The following is a 20,340-nucleotide window of genomic DNA, read 5'->3' on the forward strand; positions in this document are numbered from 1 at the left end:
TGTCGAGGCACAGATCTGGGCAAGGGTACTAAAATATTTCTGCAAGGTCCCCAAGAACACAGTGGCCTCCATCCTTCCTTCTTAAATGTGACTTTGGGACAAGTCTCTGAACACAGCTGTGCAGCAACGCTCCCCATCCAACCTGACAGAGCTTGAGAGGATCAGCAGAGAAGAATGTGAGAAACTCCACAAATACAGGCTTGCCAAGCTTGTGGTGTCATACCCAAGAAGACTTGAGGCTGTAATTGCTGCCAAAGGTGCTTGAACAAAGTACTGAGTAAAGGGTCTGAATACTTATGCAAATATAATATTTCTGTTTTATTTTAATACCTTGCAATACAATCCAAAAACCTGTTTTTGCTTTTTTATTTTTGGATATTGTGTGCAGATTGAGGAAAAAACAACAATTGTATCACTTTTAGAAAAAGACTAAGAGTCACATTGACTGGAGCAGGCAGATCACACATTGCTGAGAGAGACAGAATTATATTAGGATATTTCACCTCAGTAGGCCTTGACTTTTTCCACAAGGCCTACTGCTTCATTGTATCCCTTACCGTATTTCTGAGGTGAAATATCCTAATATAATTCTGTCTCTCTCAGCACTGTGTGATCTGCCTGCTCCAATCAATGTGGCTCTCTCCTCCAGCCATTTTGTCCATATCCTGACATGGTATCCAGGGGTGTGTACTACCTCATGAAGGTTCGCTCTGACAGGTATGTGTTTGCTTGTGGGTGTGAGTGTGTCATTCTGTGATCTGTTTGAGTATCTCTCTCACTCCCTAAATATCTTAATCAAAACAGCCTTCCCTTGAGGCGTTTGCTCTTTGGGAGATTCAATACTACAATTACACCATGTAGATGACGATAGACTTGTCAGAACAGGACTGGGAGTGTTTTCCTGCATTTAAGGGCAATGATACATACTCATAGTTACTACTGTAATATTTAGCCAACAAGTAAGCAGATTAGTTAAAGGTAACAAGTTCAAAACACCTCAGCTAGTCTTCAACTGCTATTTCCCTCTCTCTCTCTCTTATTCCCTATGTTTTGTCCCTCCTGTACAGAAGGGGAAGGGTCGGACAGACTTGGGAAGAGGTGGCTGGTTGTGAGCATGTGCAGTCCCCTCTGGTGTGTAGCCTGACCAAAGAGTTCCTCTGACCGAAACCCCACCTACTACAGCCAGGTGTTCGCTGTGTTGGGGAACCAAATCTCACGCCCGACCCACTAAGATGGCTTTAAACTCATCAACGACAATGACTATCAGCATTTCCTCAGGGTTAAAGTTTAAATACTTTGGAGTTGTGTTCAGTAGCACAAACAGAGCTTGCACCTATACGTTCTCCATTTTAAAAACATCTGGTCCCCTTGGAGAGACTTTAAAGATGCAGTGAGTCATGTCAGAACCTAGCATATTCATTACTTACAAACAACAGTTGCAAATTCCAATAAAACTAGACTACATCGCGTATTGAAGTTCACTTTCCTTGCTTTGTCTAACAACACTATGATGAATCTAGAAAATATGTTGTGGGTCAGTGTGCAGTTAGTTTCATAGCACAAATGTTTGTTAGCAAGTTTCTCACACTGGCTTTATCCACGGAGGAAGCAGGCCTGCCCCAGCAAGTGAAGGAGTGTTGCCTAGCACAACAAATTACCATGATTCGGGGGTTTGGGGGTCTGTCCGATTTGGGGGTCTGTCCGGCTAGCTGTTGGGTCTGTTCGGATCCAACAGCTAGCGTGATAGCAAAAATGGCTTTAAAAAATATATGATTTCAGCTAATAGGGAAAAGTATCCAACAAAATAACTACACTATGGCGTTTATTAGTCATAAACTATTTACATATCATATAAATGTCGGTACGTTTGTGGACAAAATTCTTACTTACTCAACCTTTAAAAGTCCAATACAGCTGTTTTTATCTTGATATCAAATCATTTCTGGGTAACAATTAAGTACCTTACAGTGATTGTTTTCAATTAAAATGATCAACAAGAAACAAAAATAGCTTCTAAGCAAAGAGCAATTTCTCAAAATAATTTTTTAGACTGTCTGGGAGTGTTCTGAGTGGAGAGGGGAAACGGAAAACTAGCTGTTATTGGCAGAGAGGTTTGGAACGCTTTCTTACTGGTCTATTAACTAATTTACAGCCTGGGGATGTCACCAGTCAGGCCAAAACTCCATCCCACCAAAACAGGCTAAATTTCAGGTGGTCTTTTCAAACAGGTTTAATACTAAAATGGCATTATCATAATTTTGGCAATTTCACAGTAATATTCCAACCTCATAGTGGGCCTTTAAAAAAAAGCTTGGTTGCACAGCAGTCACTAAGCTCGTTTGTCCCTCTGTGTGTCCTGTAGCCCACCTGGATCTGCCCTTGGTGAGTGAGCCTGTGGCAGCACTCTGTGTGGACTTGAGGCCACCCGTGGATGGCCAACGAGATGTCTACGACAGGTTCAGCTACAAACTCCACATCAGAAGCAACAGGGATGGCGCAACAGTAAGGACAGGAAGAGCATGATACGTACACTTCCTTAAAGTTCTTTATGATGGTCCAAACCTTTGAAGACCCAAAACCTGTGCCATATGGGTCAATTTCAAATAGAGTGACAGATTCAAACTGATTATAAAGCACTCACTAAATCATCAAAAGTGCTTATTAATGCATTAAATGTTATTTTTTTCAGTGCTAAATGTCTCTTAAGTGCATTCAAGCATGATCCATTCAGGGATTTTTCTGGATCAAAATGGGACTTGGCGTGACCAACAGCCTAGCTGTCGCAGTGATACAATTTAGCTGTTTTAAAGCAAATTTTCTGCAATTCTACATATTTTGCCACGAGGCTAAGAGAACATTTAGCAGTTTTAAAGCACATTTCCTGCAATTCTACACATTGGGCCATGGCTTATGCTACTGTATCTGAATGTATCGAACATTATAATAAAATCAATGGGGGGCCTCATGCAATAACAAAAATATTCCTGAATGCATACTTTTAAAATTTTAGATTGTCCCTGTTATTTTTGTAATTGTTATAAAAAATATATATATAATATATACATATTTTCCATCCTGAAAAATATTTACAAAATATATTTTTTGTATTTATTTTACGTTTTTGCCCGCCCAATACTTTTCTATGCAGAAAAATCCCTGGCATGGTTTTGATGGTATCTGTTGTGTCCAGTACTTTGTGGACAAGGTGTCTCTGAAGGGTAAGACTCTGAAGGACCTGGCCCCCAGCAGAGAGTACTGTGTCTCCGTCAGCATCTTAGGCGGCCCAGAGAGACGCAGCGGGAACTCTTCCTACAGCGAACCACACTGTACCTTCACTACTTCTAAGTACACCGCAGGCACGTGTGTGTGCGCGCACACATGGGTGTACACACATGAATCCATGTTAGTGGTCTTTGTGCCCTTACTCTCTCTCTCTCTTCAGACACAGAGGTCTCAGTGGTTTTGTGTCTTCTTGTGATGCTGTCTGGGCTCTGTACAGCCCTACTGGTTCACACTGGATTCATCTGTCTGAAACGACCTCTTCCAGAAATACTGGTAAGCTATAGACTGATACAGATATTCCAGCCCTGGCTTCAATCAATCAATCAAATGTATTTTATAAGGCACTTTTTACATCCGCAGTTGTCACAAAGTGCTTTTACAGATACCTCGCCTAAAACCACAAAGAGCAAGACATGCTGATGCAGAAGCGCAGTGGCTAGGCAAAACTCCCTAGATAGCAGGTTACTCAATCAGCAGGGATTTGGGACAAGGTAACACTGTCTGAAAAGTGTTGGGTAACTCATAGCATTAAGTCACATCACAAACCTTAGCTTAGGCCTTGGTAAAATGTCAACATGAGGCTCACACAGTGGAGACACAACACAGGAAAGAGCTGCAGGTGTCGCATATGCCTCCCCTCTGTTGTCACACACACACGCCACCACTGTGATACATGTACCTGTGGTTGTGCTGTGGTCACAAAGACAAAGGGCAGAGTGTTTAACAGACAGCTGCAGCCCCCGGCATCTGCTTCTCTCTCTTGTTTGGTTAAAGCTGTAACTACAAAGATAGGTAATTTTTTTTGGCTGACCTGAAAACATTCATATAGAAATGTGAGTTACAGATCTGTCATTCTCATTGAAAGCAAGTCTAAGACGCAGTAGATCGATTCAATGTGCGCTATGTCTATGGTTCCCGTTCTTAAGTTTTGTTTTTGCGTCTTTTTATTTATTATTAAAAACTTTTGGTTTTGTACACCAGTTTCAAACAGCTGAAAATACAACTTTTTATGTTATGGAAAATATATTTCACAGCGCTTTACACAATGACTGTTTGTTTTGTCACTGTAACGGTTGACGTCAGATTTAGACCAAAATGCAGCGGGGAAATGTGCACTCATCTTCTTTATTATAAACGGACAAGAAGGAGAACCAAAACAAACACAAAGAAACCACAACGACTAATCACAGGCTTGTAAGGCACAAGGCTATAGACAGAACAATCTCCCACAAAGTACTCAAACACATACCTATATATTTACATTTAAGTCATTTAGCAGACACTCTTATCCAGAGCGACTTACAAATTGGTGCATTCACCTTATGATATCCAGTGGAACAACCACTTTACAATAGTACATCTATATATTTTGGGGGGGGGGGGGGGTTAGAAGGATTACTTTATCCTATCCTAGGTATTCCTTAAAGAGGTGGGGTTTCAGGTGTCTCCGGAAGGTGGTGATTGACTCCGCTGTCCTGGCGTCGTGAGGGAGCTTGTTCCGCCATAGGGGTGCCAGAGCAGTGAACAGTTTTGACTGGGCTGAGCGGGAACTGTGCTTCCTCAGAGGTAGGGGGGCCAGCAGACCAGCGGTGGATGAGCGCAGTGCCCTCGTTTGGGTGTAGGGACTGATCAGAGCCTGAAGGTACGGAGGTGCCGTTCCCCTCACGGCTCCGTAGGCAAGCATCATGGTCTTGTAGCGGATGCGAGCTTCAACTGGAAGCCAGTGGAGAGAGCGGAGGAGCGGGGTGACGTGAGAGAACTTGGGAAGGTTGAACACCAGACGGGCTGCGGCGTTCTGGATGAGTTGTAGGGGTTTAATGGCACAGGCAGGAAGCCCAGCCAACAGCGAGTTGCAGTAATCCAGACGGGAGATGACAAGTGCCTGGATTAAGACCTGCGCCGCTTCCTGTGTGAGGCAGGGTCGTACTCTGCGAATGTTGTAGAGCATGAACCTACAGGATCGGGTCATCGCCTTGATGTTAGTGGAGAACGACAGGGTGTTGTCCAGGGTCACGCCAAGGTTCTTAGCACTCTGGGAGGAGGACACAATGGAGTTGTCAACCATGATGGCGAGATCATGGAACGGGCAGTCCTTCCCCGGGAGGAAGAGCAGCTCCGTCTTGCCGAGGTTCAGCTTGAGGTGGTGATCCGTCATCCACACTGATATGTCTGCCAGACATGCAGAGATGCGATTCGCCACCTGGTTATCAGAAGGGGGAAAGGAGAAGATTAATTGTGTGTCGTCTGCATAGCAATGATAGGAGAGACCATGTGAGGATATGACAGAGCCAAGTGACTTGGTGTATAGCGAGAATAGGAGAGGGCCTAGAACAGAGCCCTGAGGGACACCAGTGGTGAGAGCACATGGTGCGGAGACAGATTCTTGCCTGGTAGGAGCAACCTGTCAGGTAGGACGCAATCCAAGCGTGGGCCGCGCCGGAGATGCCCAACTCGGAGAGGGTGGAGAGGAGGATCTGGTGGTTCACAGTATCAAAGGCAGCAGATAGGTCTAGAAGGATGAGAGCAGAGGAGAGAGAGTTAGCTTTAGCAGTGCGGAGAGCCTCCGTGACACAGAGAAGAGCTGTCTCAGTTGAGTGACCAGTCTTGAAACCTGACTGATTTGGATCAAGAAGGTCATTCTGAGAGAGATAGCAAGAGAGCTGGCCAAGGACGGCACGTTCAAGAGTTTTGGAGAGAAAAGAAAGAAGGGATACTGGTCTGTAGTTGTTGACATCGGAGGGATCGAGTGTAGGTTTTTTCAGAAGGGGTGCAACTCTCAATATATAGGACTCTCAATCAGAGGCAACTAGAAAACACCTGCCTCCAATTGAGAGTCCAACCCCAATTAACAAAACATAGAAATACAAAAGACTAGACAGAACATAGAAATCAACTAACATAGAACAGTGCCCAAAAACCCCCGGAATACATAAATCAAATACCCTACTAAACAAACCACCACCCCGAACCACATAAAACAAATACCCTCTGCCACGTCCTGACCAAACTACAATAACAAATAACCCCTATTACTGGTCAGGACGTGACAGTCACATTAACTGAAATTAGGTGATCTATTAGAATTTTGGCAACCAGAAATGGCAAAGTGATTTCTGCATATTGCACCTTTAAAACAAACCCCTCTTCTTTGTCTCTCTAATGCAGGGGTTCCCAAACTTTTTCACTCAGGGCCCCCCTTCCAGCATTTCTATGGGCACAAGCACTGTTCATGACAAGGGCTGTTGCAGTCACAAAATGTTGTCAATCGGTGATTGTCAAGCAAATATCTGTCGGTCTCACGGTAATTGACCGTTAATTAACATAAGCACATTTAGCATCTCCTGGCTTCCACACAAGCCACTGATGCAGACCTTTGTAACATCTACATTTTAAAAAGTCTAATAAATCCATGTAATATAGCCGACACCATCACAATCAAATCAAATCAAATGTATTTATATAGCCCTTCTTACATCAGCTGATATCACAAAGTGCTGTACAGAAACCCAGCCTAAAACCCCAAACAGCAAGCAATGCAGGTGTAGAAGCACGGTGGCTAGGAAAAACTCCCTAGAAAGGCCAAAACCTAGGAAGAAACCTAGAGAGGAACCAGGCTATGAGGGCTGGCCAGTCTTCTTCTGGCTGTGCCGGGTGGAGATTATAACAGCACATGGCCTAGATGTTCAAATGTTCATAAATGACCAGCATTGTCAAATAATAATAATCATAGTTGTCGTCGAGGGTGCAACAAGTCAGTAACACAAGAGTAAGGGTCAGTTGGCTTTTTCATAGCCGATCTTTGAGAGTATCTCTACCGCTCCTGCTGTCTCTAGAGAGTTGAAAACAGCAGGTCTGGGACAGGTAGCACGTCCGGTAAATCCATTGTTTATTTTAGACAGGTCTAAAGAAACACGATATAGAGAAAATGTTGTCTATTTCAGAAGAACAGAATAGCATACTCTGAGTTGTCCTTATGTTAGGTTCTGATCTGACTATGGCTGTGGGCTACACTAGTTCATTTAGCAGACAAGATTTGCTTAGAATTCTGTGGCATTATTTTATAGTATGAAAAAACAATTAAAAAAAGCTGAATGAAATAGAGAGGATATTTTCTCCAAACCATTTGAGGGAGTGTGCACATGCGGCTATTCTGTATTGAGCGGTTAACAAAGAAATAGGTCCTCCAATATACTTAATTTAGAGTTATTAATGTAACTATAGTTGTTTTACAAACGTTGGGCTATGTTTGATTTTTTATACATTGTAAGGCTGCACGATGCAACTCTAATGATAATTTGAAAAAGTTGCTTAACAGGCATGACCTCCGATTAGTTTTTTTATGCAGACTGTACACACTTCATCAGTCTCTCATTCACAATTTGAGAAGCACTTGATAGGCATCCCCTTTGTGTGGCTATAATGCACCCTTAAAAAAAAGCCATGCCTTTTGCAGCCCTTCTCCCTAAATTCTGCCCGCTCCGAAGCACCTCTCATCTCACTCACATGGCTCTCCATCACGTGATCAGGTCTTTCTCAGGTTACAAGTGAAGACAGACATCGGGGACGCAACTGCACGCGTCCTTATCCAATTCCGAGGTGCATATTGAAGATATTGGAAGAACTGTCCACATTTATTTTTCGTCAGCCAACAAGATGAGTAGACCTAACGAACAGCAAAAGCACTAGCCTATGTCAATCTACTATCTCCCATAGTACCAAAGTTGACCTATTCTGTGCGAGAAATAAATATTCCAAACACAGTCTGGGACAGTTGTGGGATGCGATCGATCCCAAATTAATACAACCACTAGCATAAAAAAAAAACGTTTTGTTTGCATTGAGCCTGACGCAACAAATCTGAACGTTTAGCTTAAAATGTTGATTAACTATTAGGCTATTTCTTCACATTATAAGTGCAGAAAAGTGCACACAGCAGTAGGCTTTAAGCGTGAATGCTTCATTAGCAGGAAAACACCATTATCAAAAGTGACCGCAAATGCTACTATGCACGTAATGCTTTTATTATAAAAGGTGTATTTTTACAGTGAAAATTATCTTTCCCAAACTTTAACCCTGAGCTACCTTTTGAGATCGGATCCTGCGACGCAGTTGGCAACAGTTGCTGGGACCACTGCTATAGTATCTGTCCAGACATCCTGCCGATCAAGGGTCTGAGCTGCTTGGTGTAGCAGCTAGCCTAGCTGCCACTGTTAGGTACCTATCAAGCTAGCAGGGTTTCCTTAAGGGCTTGAACGCAGCCCGTGACGTGGTTAGCCCTTGTGGCTGGGACTGCGGATTGTTCCGGGCTTGTGACTGTATAGATCCTTGCTGTTTGTTGCTGTTTCCATCTTCCCTGTGACCTGCGGTGTCTGGAACTGCAAGGAATAACAGCGTAGCCTACGTTGCTACATGACAAAGACAAACGCCGGCGGGAGTACCATTGAGGACAGTGGTGTCTCTCTATCACAGGTGAAGGAACTTTTAAACCAACAAAAATAGTTCTACAATCAATTGTTACAACAACAAGAAAATAGCTTCAAGTGTTGTGTCCAAATACTGGTGGAGTCAACTAATAAAAGAATGGACAACCTGACCAAAGAGGTCCAGGACCTGAAGAAGAGTTTGTAGTTCTCCCAGGGTCAGCTCAATGAGTTTAAACAGGAAAACAGTAAGATGACAGCAATCTTTAAGTCACTGAGCGAGGACATCAGTTCTGTATGTGAATCCATGATAACAATGACGGAGAAATCAGATTATCTCGAGGGACAATCAAGGCAGAACAACATTGTTGTGGATGGAATTGCAGAATCTCCGCATGAGATCTGGATGAAGTCTGAAGACAAAGTGATGGAAATTATCTCTGAGAAACTGAAGCTGGACCACAGGAAGATTGAGGTGGAGCGCGCCCACAGGGTTGAAAAACCGGCCCAGGCCGATCGTGGTCAAGTTCATGAGGTTAAAGGACAAGGTAGCTGTTCTCGAAAGAGCCAAGAACTTGAAAGGAACGTACATCTTCCTCAACAAGGACTATCCAGAAGCTGTGTGCCACAAGAGAAAATAACATCCCGGCCATGAAAGCTACCAGAGCGCTTGAGCCTGGAAGGGATGGGTTCGTAGCTTCAATCCTGCAGCAGACATACACAGTTGCACATACCAACTGGTTAACAGTCAGTAGCTAAATAATGTGTCTGAAATGCTTGATACTGTATGTGATGTAAACCGAGAGGTCTACATTCTTTGGGGTCCTGAATATTGACTGGCTTTCATCAAACTGTCTGCTCAAGAGGAAGCTTCTCACTGTAACCAGTGCCTGTAATCTGGTTCAGGTTATTAATCAACCTACATGTGTGGTTACAAGCACTACAGGATCAAGATAATCCACATGTTTTGATCACATTTTTTACTAATTCTGTAGCACTTTGTTTGAAAGCTTTGTCCGTATCCATTGGATGCAGTGGTCACAATATAGTGGCTATACCCAGGAAAGGCAAAGTTTCAAAAGTTGGCCTAAAATAGTGTAGAAGAGATCATACAAAAGATTTTGCTGTGACTCTTATGTGGATGATGTTACAATTATTTGTTGGTCTGATGTTATTAATAAGGAGCATCCAGCCACTGCACTTAATACATTTATGAAATTGCTTCTTCCAATTATTCATAAACATGCACCTGTTGACAAACTGACTGTTAGAACTGTTAAGGCTCCATGGATTGATGAGGAATTGAAAAGCTCAACTCAACAGAAAGAAGAATACACTATTATGAAGCCAAGATCAATGATACTGTATAAATATTGATGGAGTGGGAAAACACTTTGGAGTACTTTAAATTAAATTATGGGCAGAAAGATAAATTCAACTCCACCTTTCATCGAATCAGATGGCTTATTCATCACAACCATTTGATGTTGCCAATTATTTTAATGATTACTTCATTGGCAAAGTGGGCAAACCTAGGCAGGATATGCCAACAACAAACAGTGAGCCATCATGCATGAAAAACAGATGTTTTGTATCCCCCATATACATAACATTCTATTGGTTGCAAGAATTTTATATAATCATTTAAATTGAAAAACTCTTACGTTTTGAATACGGCGTTGTTTTGTGTGTCAGTTCATAAACCATGTGCCATGGAAACATGATAGTTATTACTGTACATACATTGTCACAAAGACGAGGTACAAGGAACCGTTAATAGCGTGGGCATGACTTAAACCACATAGCTGAATTAACATAAATGTGTCAAGTAGAGGAGGGAGAGTCTAGGCTAACACGCTGCTAATAAAAGCTAGGTTGTTTCCAATCCGCTCGCTATTTGATTTGTTCCATTGTGAAGCATTGACCACAGCAATGGTTTAGTGTTGAGGGGTTTTCCCTTATGGGGGATTCTATGAGGTGACCTTAGTCACAGGCTCACACATGGTGTCAGAAGAGGCTCAACGGTCTCTTGATTTAAGACTGTTTTTTTTTTATCAACATATTTCATTTAAAACACATTAACACTGTCTGACTCTTTGCAGAGATAAATACAACACCAAGAGAACCTGCCTCCAGTGTCCTACGATGAGGAACGGTTTCCCTCAGTGCATTTAGTTTCACCTTCGGGAAGCAGTGGAAAGAATGGAGAGATTAAGGACGACAGTGAGGCAGTGATCGAGACGGAGGGGAAGATAAATAGTGGGGGAGGAGGAGGGTATGAGACACGAGGGGCCGCTGCCGATCTGTCCTCTCACAACCCCCTCTCCTCTTACTCCTCCTCTTCCTCTAAAACAGAGGTGCTCCTACACCCATCCAAAAACACTCTCTGTCCTATCCCACTGTCCCATCCACAGAGCTTAAGACCACCTCTGAGACAGTCCAACCGCCCTCAATGTCCTCTCTTCATAACCAAAGACCAACAACGTGAATCTCTGCACAGACCTGACTGCCTTTTAATGTCCATATCAAACAACTGTCAACTATCTGTGTCCTCACAAACCAGTCAATTTCCAGAGCCAGCCAAGTGTGGTTCATTGGGACAGGACTTGAGCTTCAGTCTTTTCTCAGAGAGAGAGAGACACACGGACCGTAGAGGGATTACAGCAGATGAAAGAGGAGGATGGGAGCAGTCACGTGATGATGTGGCTTTTCAAATGTGAAAACATGTTTTTGGAACACTTCATGTGACATTTCAAAACACTTCATATGTTCCAAAAACACATTTTCACATGATTTCAGATGTGAAAGGTCACATATTTCACATATGCTTCAACATGTGATAACATGAAACTACACTGTTAGCCATTGCTGTTAATTTAGTGGTACATTTTATAGTCATTATATGGTAGATTTTTACAGTAATATACATTACCGGTCAAAAGTTTTAGAACACCTTTAGAACAACATTCAAGTGTTTTGTTTTTGTTTGTTTTTGACTATTTTCTACATTGTAGAGTAATAGTGAAGACATCAAAACTATGAAATAACACATGGAATCATGTGTTAACCAAAAAAGTGTTAAACAAATCAAAAGATATTTTATATTTGAGATTCTTCAAAGTAGCCGCCCTTTGCCTTGATGACAGCTTTGCACATTGTTTCAACCAGCATCATGGTAGTCACCTGTAATACATTTTAATTAACAGGTGTGCCTTCTTAAAAGTTAATTTGTGGATTTCTTTCCTTCTTAATGCGTTTGAGACAATCAGTTGTGTTGTGACAAGGTAGGGGTGGTATACAGATAATAGCCCTATTTGGTAAAAGACCAAGTCCATATTATGGCAAGAACAGCTCAAATAAGAAAAGTGAAAAGAAAGGCCATCATTACTTTAAGACATGAAGGTCAGTCAATCTGGAAAGTGCAGTCGCAAAAACCACCAAGCGCTATGATGAAACTGAAGCAAGTCTCACAAGGCCCACCACAGGAAAGGAAGACTCAGAGTTACCTCTGCTGCAGAGGATAAGTTCATTAGAGTTACCAGCCTCAGGAATTGCAGCCCAATTAAATGCTTCACAGTGTTCAAGTAACAGACACATCTCACCATCAACTGTTCAGAGGAGACTGTGTGAATCAGGCCTTCATGGTCAAATTGCTGCAAAGAAACCACTACTACATTTACATTTACATTTAAGTCATTTAGCAGACGCTCTTATCCGGAGCGACTTACAAATTGGTGGATTCACCTTATGATATCCAGTGGAACAACCACTTTACAATAGTGCATCTAAATCTTTAGGGGGGGGTTAGAAGGATTACTTTATCCTATCCTAGGTATTCCTTAAAGAGGTGGGGTTTCAGGTGTCTCCGGAAGGTGGTGATTGACTCCGCTGTCCTGGCGTCGTGAGGGAGCTTGTTCCACCATTGGGGTGCCAGAGCAGCGAACAGTTTTGACTGGGCTGAGCGGGAACTGTGCTTCCTCAGAGGTAGGGAGGCGAGCAGGCCAGAGGTGGATGAACGCAGTGCCCTTGTTTGGGTGTAGGGCCTGATCAGAGCCTGAAGGTACGGAGGTGCCGTTCCCTTCACAGCTCCGTAGGCAAGCACCATGGTCTTGTAGCGGATGCGAGCTTCAACAGGAAGCCAGTGGAGAGAGCGGAGGAGCGGGGTGACGTGAGAGAACTTGGGAAGGTTGAACACCAGACGGGCTGCGGCGTTCTGGATGAGTTGTAGGGGTTTAATGGCACAGGCAGGGAGCCCAGCCAACAGCGAGTTGCAGTAATCCAGACGGGAGATGACAAGTGCCTGGATTAGGACCTGCGCCGCTTCCTGTGTGAGGCAGGGTCGTACTCTGCGAATGTTGTAGAGCATGAACCTACAGGATCGGGTCACCGCCTTGATGTTAGTAGAGAACGACAGGGTGTTGTCCAGGGTCACTCCAAGGTTCTTAGCACTCTGGGAGGAGGACACAATGGAGTTGTCAACCGTGATGGCGAGATCATGGAATGGGAAGTCCTTCCCCGGGAGGAAGAGCAGCTCCGTCTTGCCGAGGTTCAGCTTGAGGTGGTGATCCGTCATCCACACTGATATGTCTGCCAGACATGCAGAGATGCGATTCGCCACCTGGTTATCAGAAGGGGGAAAGGAGAAGATTAATTGTGTTTCGTCTGCATAGCAATGGTAGGAGAGACCATGTGAGGATATGACAGAGCCAAGTAACTTGGTGTATAGCGAGAATAGGAGAGGGCCTAGAACACCAAAGGACACCAATAAGAAGAAGAGACTTTCTTGGACCAAGAAACACGAGCAATGTACTTTAGACCGTTGGAAATTTGTCCTTTGGTCTGAGTCCAAATTTTGGAATTTTGGCTCCAACAGCTGTGTCTTTGTGAGACGCGATGTGGGTGAACGGATGATCTCCGCATGTGTATTTCCCACCGTAAAGCATGGAGGAGGAGGTGTTATGGTGTGGTAGTGTCATCAGCAAAGCACAGTCTGTGATTTTACAGGCACACTTAACCAGCATGGCTACAACAGCATTCTGCAGCGATACGCCATCCATCTGGTTTGTGCTTAGTGAGTCTGTCCTGTTGAAAAACAATTGATAATGATCCAACACACCTCCAGGCTGTGTAAGGGCTGTTTTACCAAGAATGAGAGTGATGGAGTGCTGCATCAGATGACCTGGCCTCCACAATCATCCGACCTCAACCAAATTGAGATTTTGGGATGAGTCTGACCGCAGACTGAAGGAAAAGCAGCCAACAAGTGCTCAGCATATGAGGGAATTTCTTCAAGACTGATGGAAAAGGATTCCAGGTGAAGCTGGTTGAGAGAATGCCAAGAGTGTGCAAAACTGTCATCAAGGCAAAGGGTTTGATGAATCTCAAGTATAAAATATATTTTGATTTAACACTTTTTTGCGTACTACATGATTCCATATGTGTTATTTCATAGTTTGATGTCTTCACTATTATTCTACAATGTAGGGGGGGAAAAAGAAAAATAAAGAAAAACTGAATGAATGAGTAGGTGTTCTAAAACTTTTGACCGGTAGTGTATGTATTAGTGTTCTGCTATATATTTACTGTCAAATTCAATGCGCTTGGGTACTTTTTGGCCTGTCCTGCAAATTAACTTGGCATGCCTCACTTGCAATTGCATTTAAACTTATAGGATAGCCTTCTTTTGATGTGCCTATGGCACAAACAGGATCGGTGGGTCCCCGACCAGACGGTTGAGCTAACGTAGGCTAATGTGATTAGCATGAGGTTGTAAGTAACAATAACATTTCCCAGGACATAGACATATCTGATATTGGCAGAAAGCTAAAATTCTTGTTAATCTAACTGCACTGTCGAATTTAGAGTATCTATTACAGTGAAATAATACCATGCTATTGTTTGAGGAGATAGCACCGTTATGAGCTTGAAAATGTATTAATAAACCAATTAGGCACATTTGGGCAGTCTTGATACAGACATTTTTACAGAAATGCAATAGTTCATTGGATCAGTCTAAAATAATTGCACAAACACATCTGCCATCCAGTGGCCAGAATCTAAGTTGTGCCTGGGCTGGCATGATACATTATGGCCTTTTTCTTGCATTTCAAAGATGATGGTACAAACATTTTTTTTTTCTTTGTATTATCTTTTACCAGATCTGTGTTATATTCTCCTGCATTAGTTTAATCCATATTAAAGACACGACATAATGGTGCCCCGTGTGAACAGGATGACGCTTTCATTTTGATTCAGCCTATATTAAATTGAAAAGCAGATTACACAACACACCCAGTTTATTATACACATTATTGGAGTTGTAGACAGGAGTTGGTGAGCGTGTGTGTTAACTGCCTCCCTGTTGTTCTCTGACATAGCCAGTGGGTAGCGTTAGCTATACATTTCTAGTACTAGGACAAGATCCAGCTACTTATAGAAATTTGAGAAATAGATTGTTTGGCCAAGCGTAGTGCTATTTCTACCTCCCTCGTTTCAGATGCGGGTAGGCTCGGTCATTATTAATGTCTCGAGCGAGGACAAAGAGTCAGCCGATTGAAATTGAATAGATATAGCTTGACCAGCAATAATTATCTCTTTCTCGCTCGCGCGCGTTTCGCGCGAATAGACCACGGTGCATTTCGTTGTTTGCCGCGCGTTCCGGTTAAAACATCGTCATAATAACGCCGAAAAGGGTTTGAACATAATACGTTATAGGTAAAACCTTTCCCTTGCTGAAGGGGATCCATGTTATGCCTGAAAGTTTACAAATTAGGATTAGCTTGCACAAGATGCTAAGCTAACAAAGGGAAAACAGCCATTTTGTTTTTCCTGTCACGTTGAAATTCCTCCGAATTGCGCGACGGAAGTCTTGCCCTTAATACTTCCGCTTGATTTCAGTGTGTGCTATCAGTGACCTCTGAAGAATCGCGAGTACATTCCTTCAAGAATAATTATTCAGGTGATACCCAAGTGGTTACATATGATATCCAGATGGATATCAATGTCTCATTCAATTTAACTAAGAAGTAAAATTGCCAGATTTACCTTCTCAAGTGGACCTTTTAAATAATATCCAAATTGATTACTTTTCTACAATGAGACAATGTAAACTTTTTCCACATTAACCTAGATCAACAAGGTTTTCAGGTTAATTTAAAGTTTAATTCCCAAACAGCCTATACACGTTTGATTTATCATTAATATTGATTCATCAGTCAAATTTGCTTGTGCAAAGCTCAGTCCAAACTACCCAGTACTGAAGGAAGTCCCGCCTCCAGCAGGAATCCCATGTGGCTTCGGCCTTACTGAGAAGTGAACCTAGTGGTGAATGTACCCTAACATCTGAACTGCTGTTTACACTTATGATAATCTATACAATCTCCATTGACTGGATATCGTCTAATTCAATTTAATAAGTTAAATTGTTGAACATACTTTAAAGTTCTTCCAATCAAATGAGACACTTCTAAACTTCCCATATTAACCTAGATGAACCAACTTCTCAGGTTAATTAAAGTTTCATTCCCAGATAGCCTATCAAGGTATGATTAATCATTATCATTGATTAATTAATTCAATTTGCTTTTGCAAATTCATTCACGTCCAACTCCCACATTACTGGTACAGTACTGATGGTTCGTTAACATCTGTAAAAAGATAAAACTTCTTTACAGGCTCGAACAAATTCCAAACCCAAACTTAAAAAAAAAACGTGCATTTTTCCTCAACATTTTTGAAATAATGTGCTAGCTAGCAAGGGGATGTGTTCACCACTCCTCCGCTAATTAGTGAACCTCCACCCATAAAAGGCTGGATCTCTGACCTCAGCAGCGATACCAACCCTAATTATGCCATTAGTGAAAAAACAGCCGAAAGCTCTCCAAAATCAACCATCGAACATAGGCTTTGTGACGGTTCTCTCCACTTTAGCCCTTATGTATCGCCATCAACGATTGGCATCGGTCCAATACCACAGCTGAAGCACGTGAAAGATATGGCTAACATGAGGAGACAGGTGGAGAGAACCGAGCAACTATTGACAAAAGCAGGGAATTAAAATATTCTGCTAGCCGAGGAACTGCGTTTAAGCAATTAAAAGTAATTGCAAATACTTATGACAATGAATGAGCACAAACTCTTCAACAAAATCGTTGTCTCCGGGAACAACTCGATTTAGCCGAAACTAAATACGATGTAGTCCACTCCAAACTAGATAAATCTGTTGAGTTATCTACAAACAGGAGCACACAATTTGATAACATGCAGGCAGTTTTGTTGAACGTTACTTAAAGTAACAATACTCTACTCCAAATTCTGCAGACCAAAGACAATCAGTTAATGAACACAATGACTAAGTTGGATGACAAATCAGCATAACTCATTGAAGTCGCTGACCAAATGAATGATGAGAGAACTCAGGCGATGAAGATGGAAATATTGATTTTTAAGCAAGCGGAGGAAATCTCATCACTGAATCTCCAGCTCCGTACTCCAGACCTCTATCTGCAAACGATGACAGATAAGTCTAAGACCGAAAGGAGAAAGTACGACACTCATGTGTCCATGATCAGTACTTTAAGAGCTCTAGTGGACTCTGTAATGCAGCAGAATACCACCCTTAGGTACAACCTGGTGGAATTCCAGAACAGTCACACGCTAAATCATGACTATCCAACCAAGCAACCGGAGTCCGGTACTCAAAGGAGTTAAGACGATAGGTTTCAGACGTGGCCTCCCAAACTTCCACAAACTTCAAAGTGTTTCCTTTGAAATGGTATCAATAATATGCATATCCTTGCTTCAGGTCCTGAGCTACAGGCAGTTAGATTTGGATATGTCATTTTAGGCGGAAATTGAAAAAAAGGTGCGTATCCTTAAGTGGTTTTAAGAAAAATTTGCAGTGCTCAGGGACACTTGACATTATGGCCTAGATTCAATCAGATCAAGTGTAAACACGCGATAGCCGATACCCGCATAGCTGGTGTTTTGGCGGTGTCAGAGGTGTAGTTCCTTACTTATTAGTGACCTTAATTAATCAATCGAGTACACGTGTGGAATGAAAAGCCGCAGACACTCTTCCCTCCATGGAATGAATTTGACACCTGCTGAAATACAACACATTTCACTGGACCGATCTGGTGTATATGACAATAAAACGTATTTTTTATTCCGATAGATGCTTGTGGATTTAACAGCACTAACGCAGTTCCACCTCCGACACCGTCATGCGGATGTTTTCTATCGCGGATCTGTGTCAGGGATTTCGTCGTCGTCAGACGATATGGCGAAATCATCGTCGGAAAAGGAGGACCAATATGCAGCAGAACTGGTTTTGTTCATTTTGAACATTTATTAACTCAAAATGATTACAAAAAAACAAACTCACGATACACTAACAGTCTTCTCAGGCTCATACATGCTAGACAAAGAACAATCTCCCACAAATGACAAACACACCCTAATATATGGGACTCTCAATCAAAGGCAAAGAGAAAACACCTGCCTTCAATTGAGAGTCCCAACCCCAATTAATCAACCATAGAAACACACTCACTAGACTCCACATAGAACTACATAAACATAGACCATAAACCAAAAACCCGGAAATACTAAATCAAACGCCCTTTTACCAAAACACCACCCCGAACCACATAAAACAAATACCCTCTGCCACGTCCTGACCAAACTACAATGACAATTAACCTTTATACTGGCCAGGACGTGACAATCTGATAGAATCTAGAATCTAAGAGTGCATAAATTCTCTCAGGATTTGAACTTTTCGGTGGCTATATTTAAAAAATATATATATAATAATTTGATACCTAAAGGGGTCCTACATTTCTAAATGAAGTAGCAAAATTATCCATAGTATGACCATCTAAAAAATGTCCCTATGTTAGCTTAGTAGACCACCCTAGTTCAAATCTCCAAAGAATGAATGTATACTCTATGTCAAGTGTCCTTGAGCACTGCTAGTTTTAAGTTGATGTTACAGTGGTGGATGATAGTTAGAATTTTTTTAACTTGATTCTGGGCAGCTTTTAACAAAATGCACAAATGCATTCTTGTAGTGTTGCACCGTATACCGGTACGACGGTAATATCACAGTACCAAAACGTCATAATAATTATGATACCAACATTTTATAATACTGTAGTACCGTTTCATATGATACTACCACATTTTTCAGCCCTACCAATTATATATTTCTTTATAGAGTCAGTTTCTATTCCTCAATCAGTTTTTTAAATATAATTTAGTCGTAATGAGCAGGGATAGTGACCCTGATGAGTCTTCTGTGTTTGCATTTATGTATTTGATACATTGGAGCAGAGCAAGTAAAGATAATACATTGTATCATTTAATCCCTGGTATAACCAAAGGCAACGGCCAGTCTGAGTAGGCTCTGCAAGTTTGTTGTCACGCAGCCTCTGAGTGCCAGGGAGGACAAATACAGCACAGCCATGTGACAGGCATGCTTGCAGCTTTACAGCAAAGGAAATGTCTTGTCTTAGCTCAAACGGTTAAAAAAATATGACCCATATTAACGGAGCTACCTTTTTTTCTTCCTGCGTGATTTCGCGCATATTTTATATAATTTCACAAACCATGTTGCGGACCGTTTTAAACTAATTCCGGGTCGCTAATTATTGGTTTCATAAACAACATTTTTCAGTCATTTTACCTAGCTAACAACCTGCTAACTTGCATCTATGTCTAGGGGTCTGCTTCACTACTCATTTGTGTTTTTTATGGATTCCATTATTTGCTGCCTTGGCATGGGGATCCATAACAAGGCAGGTCCTACAGGTCCAGAAAAATTAAGGCAGTTCTATACAATTAAAAACATTACATTGCATTTCACAACAGATTTCACAACACATTAATTGTGTGCCCTCGGGCCACTACCCTACTACCACATATCTACACACAATCCATGTGTTTGTGTGTTTTGTGTGTGTGTGTGTGTGTTTCTCTCTTCACAGTCCCTGCTGTTCCATAAAGTTGTGTGTATACTACACAATTTTGGCCATTGTTTAGCTATCCTAGTCAAGTTTTTGAGACTGGAGACAAAATCCCCATGTCGCTGCCTACTAGGGCGCGCTGCCATCACTGACGCTCGTTTGATGTGAGCGGGTCAGAGACGCAATCTGAGGGCTACTGATCTTGTGTTTGAGTAGTCCCAGACATCCTAACATTTTCAAACATGTTTGATTTTATCAGCACAAAATCTGCATTGCTCTTGTAGTGTGAGATGTGCAATGACACGTTTTGAGAACAGTGATCAGCAATAGCCAATGAGAGTTCGCCAGAGAAGAAGCCAGTGAGATGATGACGTTGTTTTGCATCTCCCAGCATGTGTAGACTCAAGCAGGAGCTACTACTAGTATGCTTTTGTACTTGTCTTTAACCAAAGCAAAAGTGTCATTGTTACAGCTCTGAAGTTCACAAGTACTGTGAAATAGCATTATATCTGGTCAAACACAATTTTTCCCCAAAGTTTACTGAGGGTTGGTAACAGGCTGATTGGTCTGCTGTTTGAGCCAGTAAAAGGTGCTTTGCTATTCTTAGGTAGCAAAATTACTTTTGCTTTCCTCCAGCCCTGAGGGTACACACTTTCCTGTAGGCCTAGATT

General features: G+C 42.1%; 1 pseudogene; it reads left to right on the forward strand.

Annotated features, from left to right (window-relative positions):
- Window positions 1-670: 670 nt before the first annotated feature.
- Window positions 671-11,764, forward strand: LOC106581703 (uncharacterized; annotated as a pseudogene).
- The last annotated feature ends 8,576 nt before the right edge of the window (window positions 11,765-20,340 follow it).

The sequence above is a fragment of the Salmo salar genome, chromosome ssa21, assembly GCF_905237065.1.
Source record: "Salmo salar chromosome ssa21, Ssal_v3.1, whole genome shotgun sequence".
NCBI classification, from domain to species: domain Eukaryota; kingdom Metazoa; phylum Chordata; class Actinopteri; order Salmoniformes; family Salmonidae; genus Salmo; species Salmo salar.